Source organism: Rattus norvegicus, chromosome 8 (genome assembly GCF_021556685.1).
Source record: "Rattus norvegicus strain SHRSP/BbbUtx chromosome 8, alternate assembly SHRSP_T2T, whole genome shotgun sequence".
NCBI classification, from domain to species: Eukaryota; Metazoa; Chordata; class Mammalia; order Rodentia; family Muridae; genus Rattus; species Rattus norvegicus.
Genome location: NC_141541.1, coordinates 52,014,518 through 52,033,721, shown reverse-complemented (window position 1 = coordinate 52,033,721; position 19,204 = coordinate 52,014,518). Strand labels below are relative to the sequence as shown.

The following is a 19,204-nucleotide window of genomic DNA, read 5'->3' as shown; positions in this document are numbered from 1 at the left end:
GGACATCCCTTGACTTCTCTTTGTTCTCCATCTTCCTACTAACTCTTTTGTCCCCTGACTGACCTGGAACTTTCCCGGCTTAGCAAACAAGAAATGAAGGCTGACTGAATAATCGAGGCCTGGATATCCAGATTCCCAGGACTCGGCTCAGGGCTTTCTCTGACTCTTCTGGTCAACCACACCTGACAAAGCCACACTGCAGCCACATGGGTGCCACCTACCTTCCAAAGGCTGTGTTGAGACCAGTGGACAGGGCTGGGGAGGATGCTGGTTACACCCGGCTCTGTGATCCAGGGAAGGCTGGAGCTGAGGAGGGTTCGACAGTTTTTCCTTATGACTGATGTGTTATCTGCCCCATGTTACCCGCTCAAGGACTGCAACTCCATAGCACGCACGGCTTGTGGGCCTTTAGCCCGCCTCCACCTCTTCTGTGGAATTAAACCGTTAATAATTTAAACTGCATTCTATCTAGAGCTTTGGCATACAGGGTTTTAATAACTTAATATTGTATTCTTTACTGTTCTTGTTGTGGTGACCAAATACCCAGTAAAAGCAGTTTGAAAGGAGAGGCACAGTTTAAGGACAGCTGAGGAGGCTTGGTGGCAGGTGACTCCAGGGTGGCAGGGGACTTCCCAGCACGGCAGGGAGCATGGCAGGGAGCACGGCAGGGAGCAGGGAGTGTTGGCACTCGGCTTCCCCCTCCCTCTGGAGGGGCCGGGACCACCTGTGTTTAGGGCGGGCTTTCCCTCCCGGCTAATGCTCTCCAGGAGAGTCCTCTTGGGGCTTGTACAAAAACCAGCCTCATGGAATACCCCGTGGGCTCTTAAACCAATCACGGTGACAATTGAAATTAAGCACTGCACACGTCTATGTCACTTTTGTATAAGAACCGAAGAAAAATTATATAATATGGCATTTTGCATTTTCTCAGCCTTGGATTGTGGAAGTTTCCCTAGTCAGTGTACACCAGCTAGCGCACTAATGTAAGGCTAGCTCACCTTCTTTTGTTGTTTGTGTTTTGTTTGAGGCAGAGTGGCGTGTGTCAGGCTACACACGCCGTGCGTCATTGCAGATGACCCCTGCCTCGACCTCCTGAGAACTGAGATTGTAGGGATGAACCACCACATCCTGTTTACTCAGCGCTGGGGATCAAGATGGGGGCTTTGTGTGGGTCAGGCAAATCCTCTACCAGCTAGACATCCCCATCCCATTTTTCATTGTGTGTGTGTGTGTGTGTGTGTGTGCGCGCCAGAGACAATCCCTGGTTTTATTTTCCAGAACTCTCCACCTTGGTTTTTGAGTCATGGTCTCTCACTGGCCCAGCGCTTGCTTGCTGATTGGGCCAGGCCACTGGCTGTCAACCCTCAGGGACCCATTCATCTCAGTCTCCAGCACTGTGATGTCACGTGTGCATGTGACTGTGCCTGGCTCACTTATGTGATGTTGTGTATGGTCTGGAGAATGTTCTATAATAACCCCATTTTTAGTTGTGAATGAATGAGCCTGTTTATTATAAGGCAAGCTGAAGTTAAAGGTTATATGGCAAATGATAGGTAGATATAGATAGATGATAGATAAACAGATATAGAGTTAGATAGTTAGCTAGATAGACGGACAAATATCAGCCAATTGGTCAGCTGGAGTTCCCGATAGAGTTCTGGGTAGAGCAGAAAGTCCCCTTGGGTGAGACTTCGAAGTAAAAGAAGAAAAAGCAACAGAGAGAGATGTCGTCATTCAACTGAGTGCTGACACCTAGCAGGAACAGACTGGGGAAGTCAAGGCAGTCCGCTAGAGTTCGGAATGCCCTTTCTTCCGTGACTTCTCTTTGCTCAGGCTCAGGCACTCTTATCTGGGGGATAAACACTGCTAACATCTGTTGGGAAGGGCCTGCCTGCCAGCCGTTCTTACGGGTTGCTTTACTATTCTGTCACAGTTAGAGGAGCCAGGACCGTCCAGGTCATCTGAAGCCAAAGGTTCACAGAGGACACTTGGCTAAACACAGGCAGTAAGTGTGTGTGTGTGTGGCAACTCTGTTTCCAGAGCCTGCTGCCCAGTGAGCTCACACAGCATAGGACAATTTACCATCGTGACATACATTCCATGAGGGTCTTGGAGGCATGTGTCAAACTTAGGTCTTTATACTTCTATGCAGGCACCTTACTGAACAAGCCATCCCTCCAGTTCAGTTTCTTTTCTTTTAGAAAGGATTTGTGTCTGTCTGTCTGCCTGTCATGTGGGTGTCTGTCTGCCTGAAGAGGTCAGAAGGCACCAGATGAAGCTAGAGCTATAGGCTGTTGTGAGCTACCCCACATGGATGTCAGCAGGAACTCAGGTCCTTTGGAAGAGCAGCATGTGCTCTTAGCTACCGAGCCATCTCTTCAGTCCACAGTTTGGGCGTTTTACTTTCATGACACAGATGTCCATGTGTGTAGTTGTATGTTCAGGGAGCAGTCAGGTGGTGTGTGCGTATGGACCACAGCACCTGGGATTAGGGTCTCCACCTGATCAAGGTGTTTGGGACCATTTGATGTGAGGCCCTTGGTCCTCCTTCACGTGGCTACAGGGCCACCTTCCCCTTTGCTGCCTGACCTTGCATCTTTGCTCTTTCCTAGAGGCCTTGTCTTCTCCCTCAGCTGAGGACTTTACGTCCTGTCTCATTGAAGATATAGAAGCCACCAGGAGGGAATGTTCGAGGTTCCCCCACCACACCTGCCCCATCTTCAACAGTGTCTGTGTCCTCTGCTGTGGTCTCTGTGACCTCCACAGACCTGCAGAGAGGTGATCTTCGGGAGGAAAAAGGCAGTTCACTTGATTCAGGGAGACTCAGCAGCTGATGCTGGCTCAAATTTCAGGAGTGCGGTGGTTTGAATAGAGACAGCCCCATAGACTCGTGTATTGAATGCTTGGTCCATAGGTGGCACTATTAGGAAGTGTGGCCTTATTGTAGGAGATGTGGCCTTGTTAGAGCAAGTTTGTCACTGTGGAGGTAGGCTTTGAGGTCTTAAATGCTCAAGCTTCACCCAGTGTGAAAAAAAAAAATCTAGTCTCCTTCTAACTGCCTGCAGATCAAGATGTAGATCTCTCAGCTCTTTCCCAAGCATAATAATGGACTAAACCTCTGAAACTGTAAACCAGCCCCAATTAAATATTTTCCTTTATTAGTGTTACCATGATCATTGTGTCCCTTCACAGCAATGAAACCCTAAGACACGGAGTCTGACCTGAGTGTTTTATTTTAAGCACAGCACAGTTTGATAAAAGTTACTGTGGTGATTAAGTCAATTCTGCAAGCACGACAAAGCATACATGAATCTCCCCGAGGACAAAGTAAGCTAAATACAGATCAGACATACTACAGTGAACTGCGCTGCCAAGTCCATAAAGATAGTGTGGTGGTTTGAATAAAAATGGTCCCCAGAGCCCCTTAGGGAGTAGCACTAAAGGAGGTGAACTTTGTTGGAGGAAGTGTGTGACTGGGGGGCGGAGCTTTGAGGCCTCAGAAGCTCAGGTCAGTTGTTCTTCAGCAGCCTGTGGAAGCGGATGTAGAACTCTCAGCTCCTTCTCCACCGCCATATCTGTCTGCACACTGCCCTGCTTCCCACCATAGTGAGAATGAACTAAACCTCCGAAACTGTGAGCCCTCCTCAGTGAAATGCTTTCTTGTATACGGATTGCTGTGGTCATGGTGTCTAATAAGCGTGCCTGCTCCAGCCTTCTGGGAGGATATCAGACATTGCATTTCTTCCCTTAAAGGGACAACCCCATGTGCTTAACAGTCTGGGTTCCCTAGAGCTTGTGGGTGAGCACAGAGAGCTCTGTGCCTCCTTTATTCTGCCCCCTCCCTGTGCTGAGACTACCCTCCCAGTCCAACCAAAGCCTTAAAATATAGGTAATAATGAGATACGGAATACTACATAAAGTGTGCATTTGAAAGCCTACAATTCAGTGGTGTGGAGCATAGACACGGAGTTATTCAACCCTCAACCATCCCTGATTCCTGAATATTTTCCCTGATCTTGATGAAATCCTGATCCCTTAATAGCCACTCTGCTTCCAGCCCTGCCACCATCTATGTGCTGTCTGTGGAGAAATCTAGTATTTTAGATTCATGTCTTCTCAGCACTTCTTATCAACAGACTCACGTGATCTGGGGTCCATTGTGACTGGTTTCTTCCTCTTGGGCTGTTGTCCCTCTTGTAACTTGAAGCCCTGGCACTTTGTGCCTTTTTACGGTTGAGTAACATTCCCCTGTATGGAGCAAGCACATGTTGTTTAGTGGTGATGGACATTTGGGTTGTTTCTATTACTAACCCAGTCGTGTGTGTAGCAACCTTGGAAAAAGAAAAAGAAAATCAACCAAAGGTGAGGAGGCAGGAGGCCCACGTCTCAAATTCCTGTCTCCAAGGACGGTGTCTGAGAAGGTGAGCAGAGGCGTTATCTCTGGTTAAGTAACATCAGAGAATCAAGCGCAGGTGGCGTCTGGAAGGCAGGGAGAAGGAGCTGTTGGTTCTTTGTTTCAGTGTTTGGGACAATGTGTGCTCTCATCTTTTGCTCCTGTATCTGGGAGTGACTGCTGAGCTGTGGGTTAAACCCTGTGTTTAACATTCTGAGGAATTATCGTCCTTTTCCCCAAAGTGGCTGCTTCTTTCCCACTCTCACCAACAGTTCACCACAGAGGGGTCTGTGTCTCTGTGTCTCTGTGTTTGTGGGCACTTGTTTATTTCTTGCAGTTTTAGTTGGGGCCACTTGGGTGACCCTGTCCAGTGAGCCCTGGACATCTCTTAGCAAGGATCAGTGACCCTTCTCCTTCCTGACTTGGGGTCCAGGTACCGATCCCCCTCTCCCCCTGGCTTCCTCTCACCACTGTCTGGCCTTTCCTTCCCTGTTTCTCCAGTATTCTGACCTTGCGATGTCAGAGGGTCCTGGTGTCCAGACCATCGTCCCTCAGGCACGGGATCTTTTTTAGTGCCAGGATTTAATCGACACCCAAGTGCTATCGTTCAGCTCTAGACAGGCTCTTTCCTATAATTCCAGGTTCCGCTCCCATAGACATCTGACAAGCAACTCTGACCCCACAAATCCCAAATGGGGGTCCCCATTGATCTCCCTGAGTCCGTCAGTCTGTGTTTCAGTGTAGTACAGCGCATTCCTTCTGTAGCTTTGACCTCAAAGTCACTTCTGAGTCCTTCTCTCATGTCCCAGAAAGCCCTTTGCCTCTCCCCCTGCCTGGGCTCCTGATCAGAAGTTGCTTTGGTTTACTAACTGGTCTCCCTGCATCTTGACCTACAGGCCGCTCTCAATAGAACAATATAGCCCTGTAAAAAGGCAAGCTGGTAGACCAGTGATATGGCCTAGTGGTAACCTCCTATATAGTTTGCCCAAGTTCCTGGGTCCTCTCTCCACCAGCGCTGGATAATGCTGTTTTTCTCCATTGAGCCCAGCAATAAAGCACCAGGTTTTTGAAGTCACCTTTTGGGATCTGCCCCTCCCAACTGTGTCCCCAGATCTACCAGGTGGAATTGATTCCTACTTCAGTCTGAGATGAGCCAGGTCAGAAATCAACACGGCTCTTTCCTCACCTCCTGGATATTCCTCAATGTCCCTGGCTTTGTGAGGTCATGTCTGACCGCTTGGATTAGATCACAGTGTCCCAGGCTCTCCCTGTCTTCTTTAGATTCCTCCTTAGTGCTCAAACCTCCTATGCCCCTTCCTGCATATAGTACATGTCAGCTCCACTCGTTATAACTCTCTCCCGTCTATCTGTAACCTCCATCAAGGCTGGACTTGGGTCTTTTGGTTCATTCCTGTGTACCCAGCCTTCAAATGCTGAATTTGAATGGATTCGAATGAATCCATGCCCACATCCAGTTGTAGTGCTATTCCCTAAATGGCCAGCAGGTGGCAATATAACCACAGCGATGCTAGTCTCCTGACTCCCAGCTAGCTACTTTTTGCAGAAGTTCACCTCAGTACCCCTAGTTCAGAGGTGACATTTTTGGATGGGCATGTGACAGTATATGTGCCTCTTGGGCCAAGCTTCTTCCTGTTTCTCTCCTGATTGGACTCAGAGAACCTACCATTACCACTGGTTGGTAGAGGACTACCAATATCTTGCCTCCCAGGAGGCTCTGGGCCCAAGTAGGATACCAGGCAGCATGTGATGGATGAGCCCAAGAAATCGTTACGAGCCCCACAGCAGCCTAGGCAGTCTCCCTGGCCTTCAGTCACATCTCTGTCCTTCCTTCTGGGATGGGGGCAGGTACAGGGAGAGGGTGCTGCTTTGAGTTCTCGGGTTAAGACTAGAGAGACCTTGAAGATCTTTCTTCCCCGACATCCCTTGTTCCTCAGCAGGCGAGGAATGCTAAGGACCCTCTTGCATCTTGCAATCATCAGAACTCTAAGCCTAGATTAGGGCCCGTTCCCAGCTTTGTTGATTGCCAGCTGCATGACCTTGGTTAAGCGTGCAGCTGGGTTTTGCCATCTGGCTACTGGGAGAGACTTGCCTGTCCAGAAGGTTGTAAGGAAGGTGAGAGAGTCCCGGGGAGCATTCACAGGAGGTGTGAGGACTAGCGTCCCTTCACAGTCACCTAAGCAAACATGAATGAATGCGTTGCTTCGTGTACTCACGGCTGTGCACGGCTTCGGGAGGACTGGAGGGACCAAAGTGACCTTGCCTCTGCATTGACAGAGTCAGGAATGAATGGAAGAGATGGGCTCAAACCCACAGGAAGCCACGTTCAATAACTGACAGGAGAAGGTGTCAGCAAACTGCTCACGATGAATACCTGCTGATTGGGAGAGCTGGGGAAGGCCATAGGCTGGCCAGAGAGGCTGGGCTGTGGGAACAGGGAAGCCATGGTACACATGGGAACGGAAGGTTGGAGGTCATGGCTGTGGCCATGGAAGGAAGCAGCTGCATGGCCCCATCCCCAGCAGCACCCACGGTTGGTCTCGGGCTGGATTCTAGGCGCTGTTTTCAATCATGATCAATGTTACCAGATGGGGGGAAGAGAGACCATCTGGAGGTGTCCTGTCACTTGTGTGGGGCTGTGGCTGGCATCAGCTGTGGCCACCTGGCATCTGACCTGATCCGTCCCAGAGAACAGTTTGTGGGTGGACAGAGGGGTGAACAGGGTGGCACGCTGACACACTGAGCAGAGGGTCCCTGTGTCACACGGAATGGCTGGTAGGATCTAGTACCGACAGCTTGAGCGTTGACCCCAGGGGTCCATTAGGACAATGCAGAGCCTGGGGCTGATCCAGCAGGATCCTGTGGATGGAAGACAGATGACTGTCACCGCCCTGTCCTAATGTCACCTTTGGGAAGCGTAAAACTGCCGAGAGCTCGTGAGAGCCGCCACAGCCAGCGGATGACAGATGAACACTAGGTTGTGAGCTCTGTGTCCTGCTGAGCCTGCTGTCACCATGTCCAGGAATCCCGTGCCTTGCACCACACGCCAGCATTTCCATATTGTCCTACAGCGAAGGACCTGAGGCTGTCATGGGATGAAGGGCAGGGAGGGCCACCCCTGCTTTACCCTTCCCCCTTTCAGAACTAAAGCTCGAACTACATCAAAGGTGTGCCCAGGGTGGCCAGCTTTCCACGTTAGTTAGTCCCGTGTCCCCATGCGTCCTGGCTCTCGAAGACTCCCCGAGAGAAGGCTTGAGGTGGCAGGAAAGGATATCGGAGACTGGTGCTCAGAACAGCAGCGCCATTTTCTGAAGCAGCTGACCTCTGTGGCCCTCCTCTGCCACGGGAGCTGCCATCCTGGATAGTCTGTCAGGCATGTTCCTGATTCTGGTCCTAGAGACCTGGATAGCCCTGCCCCTCTCCCTGTCTGCCCAGGCTCAGTGATGCTACCCTGCCTAGCGGTCTTCCTAGAACATAGAGCCTTGGCTGGTCCCTTGGGACCCCGGGGTTGGGACAGCCTGTCTGCTCTACCCTGCCCATCCCCCACAGCACAGAGCAAGGCTCACTCAGATTAATTAATCTGCTGCCCAGCCCGCTCCTCCGGCTTATCTTTTATTCATGGACAAGCAGCGTTCTTCGCTTTACGAGGACGGGCATCAATATTTCATCTCGCTTAGCCTGCCAGCTCCTGGCTCCTCTCCACCCCCACTCTGCTTCCCACTGGCTTTAGGACCTAGAGGGCTGGGTATGCTGGCCAGCCCAGAGTCATCAGATGGCAGGCTGCCTTCTCGGGCCTCTGACCTGTTCTCCACACCATCCCTGGCAGAGCAGGGATCTGCCTGGATACCTGTCTTCGTAAGTAAACGAGAGAGGCATGGGAGGTGGGGCTACAGGGCACGGGATGGGGTGCAGTGCCTTGAGGGATGTTGGAACATTCTGGGCCAGGTGTGGCTGATACAAGCGTGTCTTTGCCAGGTTGCTAGGATTCAAGATGAGGTTTTTTTTTTGTTTTTTTGTTTTTTGTATGTTTGTTTGTTTTAAGTGCCCAGCGCTAGTCCTGGCACGATGTAAGTGACCCTTTAGGCCAGAAATCTTACTAATTCCCCTGACTCGTGTGCCTAAGTGGGACGAGTGAAGCAGGAGCACTGACTGACCCAAGAGCACCTGGACCATCTCATCAGATTAGCTTCCAGACCCTCAGCCTTGCCAGTAGGTGCTCAGAACTCTAGGGGCTGAACTTCCTGTCTGCTGGGGCTCAGAGCTGCCCACAGGGACCTTCTGGAAGGGAACAAATTTCGATGTGACATGCTTGAGTGGGTGGCTGTGTGAGTATCGGGGTACATATGCATATGAGAGAAAGAATGGGTTTTTTTTTTAACTGGGGTTGGGGTGTCCCTAGCTTTCAGCTGATGCTCCAGAAAGTTACCAAGATTGTAAAGCAGGTTGAGTCGAGGGGGCGGGCAGTCCTGGGTGCCACTGGTGTGAAGTGTGAGTGTGAATACGGACAGTATTGCTGCACGAGTGCGCACAGTCTTCAAGAGCGTGGGAATGTACAGCCTTTTGAGGCCACTGAGGACACCGAGGAGCCTGGTGTCGTGGTTCTTTCTTGGAGGCTCTCCTGGGACCTGGTCCCCTCGGTTCACATGGAAGCAGTAATGTCCAAGTGACAATGGCAATGGTCAGCAGCCTTTTCTGGGCTCGTGGTCCCATTGTCCGTGTGCTGGGCCTGTGGCCATTGTGCGTGTGCATGTGAGTGTGTGTGCGTGTGCGTGTGCATGTGAGTGTGTGTGCATGTGCATGTGAGTGTGAGTGTGCGTGTGTGTGCGTGTGTGCGCGTGCGTGTGCGTGCGTGCGTGTGTGCATGTGAGTGTGTGTGCGTGTGTGCATGTGCGTGTGTGTGCGTGTGTGCGCGTGCGTGTGCGTGCGTGCGTGTGTGCATGTGAGTGTGTGTGCGTGTGTGCATGTGCGTGTGTGTGCATGTGAGTGTGTGTGCGCGTGTGTGTGTGTTTGTTTAGCCTCTGGCCCTGGCTTTGATGAGGTACAGGGTGGTGGACTGCCCCCTGACACAAGTCTTACAGGCTTCAAGAGGGTACCACGAGGGAGGCATCCACTTGCCGCCTCTCTCAGACCTTATACTCAGCCTTTCAAGAAAGCCACTGAACACGAAATACTCTCGGAACCCAACCACATCTCCCATCTGTGCAACATAATCTCTGGCCCCTCTGTGACCCCGAGGTTCGTGCCTGGCACTACAGAGCAGCTTGGAGAAACAGTCTAGGTCTCGAAGCCATGTTGCCTGACCCGCCTCCTGGGTACTGCTCCAGCTGTCTCCCTACCTCAGGTGCACCAGACACCCCTGCCAGAAACCCATACCTGGGGCCGTGAAGCCCTTTTCTCCTCCAGATGTTGCCTGGCGCACTCTCTAGCCTCCTCCTTCAGGTCTCTGCTGAAATGCTACCTCCTGTTTGAGACCCAGCTCTATTCTCTGTGCTGTTTCTGTGATTTCTTTCACAATATACACAGACTCCTCACAAGGCACCCAAGCACTTGCCCGTGTTTACTGAGCGGCAGCTTGTCTCCAGCCAGCGCAGTGAACACTCCGGGAACTTGGAGATCACGTTCACCAATTCATCCGTGGCAGGGATGGCTGTGAAAGGGCGGACCGGCATTATAGAGCGAATGCGTGAATTAATGTGAGTGCATGGATGAACGAATTGCTGTTACTTTTCCCTAAGGTCAAATGCTAGAAAATCCTTAGTATGCGTTAAAGACCTGTGTGGTCATTGATTCCTAATCTGGTCATTCTTTCATTTATCAGATATGCCTAATAAGTTCCTGCTACGCCCTAGACATGGCTTGCTGATGGTGAGTGTGTCTCCCCTTGGGTCCCGAGGCCTTTGTCCTGTTTTCTCTTCTGCTTTGGCCATCCCCATGCCAAGAGTCAGTTTAGTGAGACTTTCTGCATCTGAAGACCTCTCCTCTGAGTTCTTCTCATCTCTTCACTTCCCTCTTCACTGTCCTGGTGGATTTTAATGATGAGAGAATTCATTAAACAGACTCACAGTGACTGGCAACATGGAGGCTTGGATGGTCTCTCTCCGAGCTCTCTTGGCCGTGATCTCTGTATCTCATCTTTGTCTCTGGGTCTCTGTCTCCTGCTCTCTTCTTCTTTCACTGGTTGAATTGCTTTCTCAGACAAGGTCCCATCACTGTTACTGTGACAAAGTTATCCACCTTGATAACCAATCTTAGGTACTATTCTCATCCTTATTCTCTCTCTCTCTCTCTCTCTCTCTCTCTCTCTCTCTCTCTCTCTCTCTCTAATGTGCATGTGCATGTCTGTGTGTACGTGCTTGTGTGTATGGAAGCCAGAGGTGACCTCTGGGTGTCTTCCTGAATTTTCACCTTAGTTTTTGAGACAGGGTCACTTTCTATCCTTTCTGGTTTAAGTAGCCTGACTGGCCAGCAAGTGAGAATCCTCCAATCAGCACCTCCCCAGTGTTGAGATTGCACACACAGACTGCCACACTTGGCTTTGTTACTGTGGATGCTGAGGATCCAACTTAAGTCCTTGTGCGTGTACACCAAGGGCTTTACAGAGTGATCTGTCTCTGTAACTCATTATGGTATTATATGTACTCTTTTCAACAATTTCAAGTCTTTTGGCAGAAAAATGTATGTAAATTATTGTTGTAGTTGTGTGTGCCTGTGTGTGTGCCTGTGTATGTGCATGTATGTGTATGTGTGAATACATGTGTGTGCATGTGTATGTGCCTGTGTGTGTGCATGTGTATGTGCATGTATGTGTATGTGTGAATACATGTGTGTGCATGTGTATGTGCCTGTGTGTGTGCATGTGTGTGTGCATGTGTGGGTACAAGTGTGTACCTGTGTGTGCACCTATGATTACATGTGTGTGAGTGTGTGCGTCTGAATGCACACATGTGTGTATGTGTGTGCATGTATGTGTGCTTGCTTGTGTTCCTATGTACCTATGTGTGTGCTTGAGTATGAGTGTATGTGTATGTGTGTGCATGTGTGTGAGTGTCTGTGTATATGTGCACATCTGTGTATATTTATGTGTGTCTGTGTAGATGTGCCCATGTACATATGCATGTATGTGAATGAATGGTTGTAAGTGTGTGCATGTGTGTGTATGTCTATGTACACACATGCGTGTACATATGTGTGTGCACATGTGAGTGTGACATGTGTGTGGCTGTGCGTGTGTGTGTGTGTGTGTGTGTGTGTGGCAGGGTTGGTTCTGGAGAGTGAAGCCAAGTTCAGATGACAGACTTGAGAGAGATGGGCTGGTCAGATGTCTTGCATGAGAAGACACAGCCTTTTGCTGCTGCCATTTCTTTGGTTAGGCTCCTTGGCTAAGAGTCAGTGTGGCCTGGCAGTGGCTTGGTGGGAACATCCTTGGATCCCTGCACTATTGAGGCTAGGGTGACTTTTGTCATCTGAAGTTTGGTGTTAGCAAAAGGAGTGATTGATGGGAATGGGGAGGCAGCAGTGATTGGCGGAGTAGGGGGGTGGCCAGGATTTATGGGCATCCCCCTACTCTTCTCCTGGGAGGGACATCCCTCTCATCAGCACCACAAGCTTAACCACTAGACCAACCTCTGGAGAAGAGAGTGATAGAGATGGAGAAAGCTTTTCTGGAGAATCAGAGGGGCCCAGGCGCTTTCGGCCCTGGGTTCAGGAGTTTTACTCTGACGCACAGCCCCTTCTTGTTCCTGAGATGATTAATCTTCACCGTCAACCTTCATGCATCTAGAATCACCCAGCAGACACACTTTTGGGTGTGCCCATGAGGATGCTCCCAGAGAGGTGTAACTGCGGATGGCAGAGAGCACGTATAGTGAAAGAGAAAGGGGGAGAGGGTGCAGACCACCGGCATTTCCTGCATGCTGCATCCTGACTGTGGGTGCAGTGTGGTCTGCCACCTTAGACTTCTGTGCCACAACTCCCATGCCTCGATAGTTTGCACCTTAAAACCAGGAGTCAAAGCAAGCTCTTCCTTCCTCAGTTGCTTTGGTCACAACATTGAGAAAAGTAGATAATACAGTAGCTTGTCTCTCTGTTCCCTGCTTAGGACGAAAGGTCATGGGGAGCAGTGGCGGCTGCTCCGTGCCAGGGCCAAGGCACCCTGGCTAATTGGCCCATGCCCTTGAACAAGCTAAGGAACTTTCCTGTTTGGCTTCTCTACCATGCACACTGAAGATAGTAACAGTGCCTTGCCTGGGGGCTTGTGTGAGGATTTAATGAATTAATATGATAAGGAACTAATTCTGCAGAACAGTTGCTTAGAGTGCTGCTCAATAAGGTCCAGCCACTATTATCGTCTGAGGAATTTGGAAAGCCGCCCCAGCAACTCCTCCTGGCTTGCACAGCCTGAGTGAGACTTCCCCTTCAGCTGGGCATAGCAGGAGACTCCTGTAATCCCAACGCTCAATAAGCTGAGGCAGGAGGATGGAGAGCTTGAAGTCAGATGGGGTTACATAGTGAGAACCTATCTCGAAGCCCAAAAAGACAAGTGAGAAATCCTTCTTCCCCTTATTTTGGGGGCTATAACTCCCCCACAAAACCTCTTTTTAAAACATACAGAAGAGTATCTGATAGGAATACAGTGTGAATATACTCGGGGGTTTTAAGTCTGGCTAAAGATATGCTTTCTCAGCTGTGAGATGTAAGGTCACTCCTCAGCCTCTCTGAGTTAAGGACGACCTTGAATTTCTGTCCCTCCTGCCCCATGATTTCTGTAGCATTAGGGATCTAACACAGCACCGTAAACTAGCACTCTACCAAACTCGGTCACACTCCAGGCCCCCTTTTCTTTGTTTGTTCACACAGTCTCTCAATTTGTAGTCCAGGATGGCTGCGGATCCTTGGCAATGTTCTTGACTCAGTTTCCCAAGTGTGAGCTACCGATCTGGTCTAATCTCTTTTCTTTAGATGAAATGACAGAAGACGTCTGCAGAGAGGAAAGGAAACAAGACGTTCGAAGGACTCAGGTGCAAACGGAAGCATTACTGTGCTCAGTCAGCAAACAGGCAACCTCCGGGCATCCCCAAGTCCTGTCCCAGGTTTGTGATAGACCCTGGTCTCACCCCAGGGGGCGATGTGGAGCCATCTCACCTCTTCCTGAGAGGACTGGAGAGACCAGTTGGGACTCAGCTGGGCTGGCTGTCTCTGCAGTAGGTGGTCTCAGAGGTTGATGACTATTCCATGGCTATGGTAGCGAGGCCCTTAGCTCCTGACCTGAGAGCTGGACGTACCTGGTGGGACATTCCTGGAAGGATGATTAAGATCCTTAGTGGAGACCCCTGCGGCCAGGTTGTCCCGGTCTGCTTTCTTCTCTCCACCTGCAGGCTGTCCTTACCTGTCCACTCTGAGCAACTCCCAGGCCTGGCATCTGTGCCCAAGGCCTCTGTGTAGTGCCAACTGCAGGAAAAGCACTATAGTGTCACCCCTGGCCCTTCTGGTACAGGTTTCTTGGAAGCCATTAGACCTCTGCAGACCTCAGGAGGGATAAAGTCTGGTCCAAACTAGGGGTTAAGCTTTGGACATGTCCTCATGTTTTACCGAGATTGCAAGGAAGAAGGGGGAAAAACCAAGTGAAAAATAGCCCCGTCTGGATTGTGCAGGGAGAAAGCAATTTCCTCTCCAAATCTCTTTTTCTGATTCTCAGAAGATGCAATTCGGAAATGTCCTAGTGGCTCTGACCAGAGTGTGGACCAGCTCACCTACAAGGCCTAGGGAAGGGGTTGGCAGGAACCATGGTGAGATACAAGGAAGGTCTTGGCAGACAGGAAGGGTGTGCTGGGGAGAATTCCAAGGGGAATGTCATGGGGGCTAGCACCCACAGGAAACCCTGTCCTGGGGTCTGTAACTTGGGAAATTGTGTGAGCAGAAGAACAAGCCTCCATGATAGGCCAGTACTTTGCAAGTTTCCTTAACTGGCAGGTTTTCTGGGTGCTGGGTAGTAGTATCTTGGGGGGCATTGTCAGACATCTAGGGTCCTGGCATGGAGTATCAGAGGCATCTGGACAGGCTCCGAACCCTCCCTGGTGTGTGCTGTGTGTACTGCGGTCAGTCAGCAGTGCTGTTCTTTCATAGCTCTCAAGAAGTGACTATGAGAGTCCGTCCTGGAGAGCCACAGGCTTCCTCAGGAGAGGCAGGAAGCGATGACTGAGACCCCCAGAGTCCTCTCAGGAGCCTTCCCCTTCCTTTGACAAGATGCTGACCCTGTAACCTGAATCCATCACCCATCCTCCAACTAGCCCAGAAGCAGCTACTGCCTCCAAGCAGCTAAACCATCACCTTGCTATCCATCCATCCACACCGCCACAACCAGTCTATTTCCCTACACCCTGCCATATTGCCAAGCCACAGTTTTCTAAGCTATAGAGCAAACTGCTCATCAAACAGGAAACCCACCTGCTCGTTTACTCCTCCTCATCTTCCACCCTAGTTTACCATCCGATCCATCCATCACCGTTTCCTCACTGTCCAGTCAGGAGTCAGCCTCTACCAGGTGATAGCAACGGAAAGGTTGAATGTAAAGAACTGAAGGCCGGAGAGATGACAGTTGGTAGAGTGCCTGCCAGGTGTGCTGGAGCCTGGGATTCAATTCCCAACACCTCCTGAACTGGGAGCGGTAGGGACATCTGTAGTCCTGGCGCTCGTGATTGGGAGGCTGGATGACCAGAGGTTCAGAGTCATCCTTGGCTACATATTGAATCTGAGGCCAACCTGAGATACATGAGACCCCACCTTAAAATTAAAACAAAAGCCAAACTACCACCCAGATCTCCAAAGAACTACTGATTATAGATTTTCTACCATAGTAAAGGATCGTAGGTCTTCTCTCAAAAATACAGAAATGGCTGGACCAGGACCAGTAGGAGAACACATCCCTAGAGTCTGGAAAGTTGGAGCTAAGCAGAGCATTGAAGGTTGGATTAATCAGGAGGAAGTCCTCCCATCCCAGCACTCCTAGGGCAGAGACCCGAGCCTTGTCTGAGAAGGGACAGCCAGCCATCTGGGTGGCTGCAGTTTGATGGGGTCCCACATTGCTGCTGGAGGAATGGGATGTTATTTGCTGTGGCTCATGGGCACTGGTAGAAATATCTTTCCTTCAACAGAGTCCTTCCAGCCCCACGTCCCACACAGCTGAACAAAGGAGGAGCAAGGAGGTAAGGGAAAAAATGGGCCGTCTGCCCAGCAGCCTCCTCCCAGTCTGTTATTAGGTGCTCCCTGTGCAAGCTGGTTTTCCCAGCATACATCTGTTTTGGCCTCTGTGCTCTGAGCAGTGGAGGGCCCAGCAGCAAAAACTTGGGTCCAAACTTGAAGAGGGGACCCCTGGGAGTCTATCCAAAGAGTTAGATATGGTCTGGGGTGTTGTTTAGAGGTCAAGTGTTGGCCCAGCGTGTATAGGCTCCTTTCAAGTGCAGAAAGACAAGCAAACAAACAAACAACTGAAGTAAACACCATGAGTACACGGGGGCTAAGCTGATAACTAGCTGTGGTCAACAAGGACTTGCCACAGGGGCTGTCTGCAAGCTCTGATGTTGACCGGGAGGGGACCACTATGGCCTGACTAAGAAACAGCTCCATGGATTTGGAAAGGGAATGGGCATGGGAGTTGGAGGGAAGAGGCTCTTCTGATACCTCAGGTGTCAGGAAGGACCAGGCACCAGCAAGACACAAATGAGAAAGACACAAATGAGAGTTGAGAGAGTCCAGGATATAGTAGCTGCTTGGGGACTGCAAGGTGTGGGTATGTATCTTGTCACTCTGCGCCATTGTGAGGAGGGGCTAATCATACAGTCAGCTTCTTCCCCAGGTAATAAACCAGGCTTCTGTGTGGTAGATGCCCTTATCAACAAGGAAGAAAATGACTTTTTCTTTTTAAGGTTTGTTCCACATCAGGCAGACAACAGAAAGGACTTCCAGTCCAGTCCAAATCAGGAGACTCATGAATCTAATTGTCTGTGGGCCGTCAGAAAGAGATTCACACACATCTGTGCTGGATGACAGATTGACCAGGGAAGAGTCAGGGGCATAACTGTAATGACCCTTCCTAACCTTGTTAAAGTGTTCCTTGTGGCCCAGGTCTACCTGCTCTTAGGTTCCCATGGATGGCTCAAGCACCATTAAGCATCTTGGAATAAAAATCTGACTTCAGAATCAATTGATGGAGAAAGGTTCCTCAAACATTTCCCATAGAAGGTAATTAAATTCCAATAGGAGAAGATGGAGCGGCTGGTGACGGGCGGTGGGGGCCCCCGCGCTGGCGCCGGGCTGCTGAGCAATGAAATCACGGGCGTGCGCAGCTCAGAGCTGGCAGCCGCACAGAGGAAACGGGAGCAGTCAAATATCTCCCTCCTTGTTGAGTTCCATTTACATGTTTATAATAGAGGTTCTTAAGGCCCTAATGAGAAGGCTGCTCATTGCAGGGAAGAGGATGATTAAGGTTCTGCCAGACGAGATCAGGGACGGGAACAAAGGACTGTTAATTACTACAGAGGGACCAGGGAGAGCCAGGCCCAGGCTCACCCAAAAGCCTTGCCAGACTGGTGCCGCTCTGCTTTCCCAACATCCCCTGCGCAGATGACTCCTGAGGAGTGGGCGGGGCAGCTCTGGGGGCTACATTCTCTGTCTCTGGGGCCACATTCAAAGACTCTCCCAAGGGAGTAATTCCAGGCTGGACCGTGGAGCATGCTGCTGTCTAATCTGAAGATGCCCCTTGGGGATCGAGGGAGCAGAAGACACCACACTGCTTGCTTGGTCACTGTGTGGCTCACTCGAAAGCGTCTTACTTGAACTTTGGGCCTTATAAAGGGACATCACCGGAGACAGATGAAAAATCTCCTCTGCCCAGCCTGGCGGATGCCCAAGAGACTTAGATCCAGGTCAGAATCATGTCTCCTGATGCCAAAGTGGGGCCTTGTTGGCAACTAGAGTTCATGGTATGTGAGAAAATGACAGATGTACTTGTCATGTTCTGAGAACTATCCCATATTACTAAACATCGACTGCGTTCATGCACTGAGTGCCTGTACCGACGTGAACTATATGGCCATGTTCTGAGCACCTGTACCAGCATCCTGCACTGGGCACCTACAGCTCTGTGCACGAAGAACCTACACCATTGTTCACCAAGCAAATATACAGTTGCGTGCACTGAGCGCCCGTGGTGTCCTAGACTTTGTTGATATTACATCATCAAGCTTTCAAACCCACCCAGAGTGTAGATGAGTTATCCATTTATCCGCTCAGCCTGAAAAGGCAGAGGTCCCAAGAAGTTAATGATCTACACGGGGCACCTCACTAGTCAAGGTAGTCACCTCACTAGCAGACATGGGCTTTGAACCCTGGTCTGACCCTAAGCCTGTTGATCCCAATCAGTACATGATAGTGGATGCTCAGGAGACAGTGGTACACCATGTATGGTGGTGTAGACCATCAGTGCATGGTGGTGTGGATGCTCAGTGCGTGGTGGTGTAGATACTCAGTGCATGGTGGTGTAGACAGTCTGTGGTGGTGTAGATGATCAGTGCATGGTGGTGTAGACAGTGCATGGTGCTCAGTATACAATGTGGATGCCCAGTTCAGAGTGGTGTACATGCCTAGCACACAGTAGCATAGGTGCTCAGTATACAATGCAGGCGTTCAGTACAGTAGTATAGGCTCTCAATATACTACAGTAGATGTGCTCAGTGCAGAATAGTAACCTCCCCATTCTTTGGGTATGAATTGGGGGGGTCTGAGGCTGAAGACATTGGAAATCTCCCTATGCCTCCTGTAGATACTAAGGGCTAACTGAATGTATGCATAGGCCAGTGTTCTAAAGCTTGGCTCTGATTCCAGTTCCTCTTCTTGTGAAGGGAGTGTTGGGCAATATCAAGGATGAAGAGGAATTCTTAGTCTGGCTGGGAGGAGGTAGAGACAAGAAGGGTATTTCTATTACTATTTTTATTTATTTTTGTTACCCAACCCCAAGGCTCTGGGGCTCAGGTTCAACCTGGGGTTAGGGTATTGATGTCAGTACTAGGATTAAGGCTGGGAATAATGAGCAGGGTTAAAGGAAGGCACGAGGTTTCCGCTTCAAGTGTGAGGTCTGGGTGGAGTCCTGGATAGAGCAAGCTCTAAGACCCAGGGTGGCTAAGGACTCGGTTACTGTCAGCAGCCTGTTCTACCTGAGCTAGAACTCTCCTTAGCACTGGTTATGCCAGGCAGTCCTGGGGTTTGCAGCAAGGGTCACAGCTGTGGGCTGGGTCAGGAGCTTGGCAGGGAACGGGCCTGGGAGACAGGGAGCGACACCGTGGGAAGTGGGCAGCTATGCAGCGGCAGGCAGGATCTGAAGCCAGCACCAAGGACAGCTCCAGGAGGGCGTCAATAAGGAAGCTGCTGGCATTTCCCACCTGCTTCCCCTCAAGCCATGACATCACAGTCACAGATCCCCAAGAAGACCAAGGTAACGACAGATCTTCCAGGACCCTGGTCTCTCGATGTGGGTACCAGTTCGAAAGCTCAGGTTTGGATAATTGTTTTTCTAACAATGCACTGCCATTTCCATGTAATCCCCAGGTTCACTTGCCTCAGCATGACTTTCTCCTCCTCTGATCCCCCCCTTCCCATAGGGAAATTAGAAGTCTCCTTATCTTTTTTTATTCCCCTCATCTTGTTGTCTGAGCCCTCGGAATGAGTCCTGGATGACTGGGTTTTTGTGGCAGGCACTCAGGGTAGACAGGTCTGTTCCTGTACCATTGTCAGTATGAACAG

At 50.4% G+C, this 19,204-nt stretch overlaps 1 long non-coding RNA gene across 3 annotated transcripts in view; it reads left to right on the top strand.

The window, feature by feature from the left end:
• The window catches only part of LOC108351689 (uncharacterized), a 78,717-nt gene extending 59,761 nt beyond the window's left edge, over positions 1–18,956 (top strand). Inside the window, exons 1-4 of one of the 3 annotated variants that reach the window (XR_015627610.1) lie at positions 8,173–8,266; positions 13,370–13,500; positions 15,562–15,612; positions 16,333–18,956. This is a non-coding gene — a long non-coding RNA (uncharacterized LOC108351689). Of the gene's footprint in view, positions 1–8,172; positions 8,267–10,229; positions 10,277–13,369; positions 13,501–15,561; positions 15,613–16,332 lie in introns of those variants that run through there. The other 2 variants (XR_015627612.1, XR_015627611.1) reach the window with 2 other exon arrangements.
• Positions 18,957–19,204: the final 248 nt, after the last annotated feature.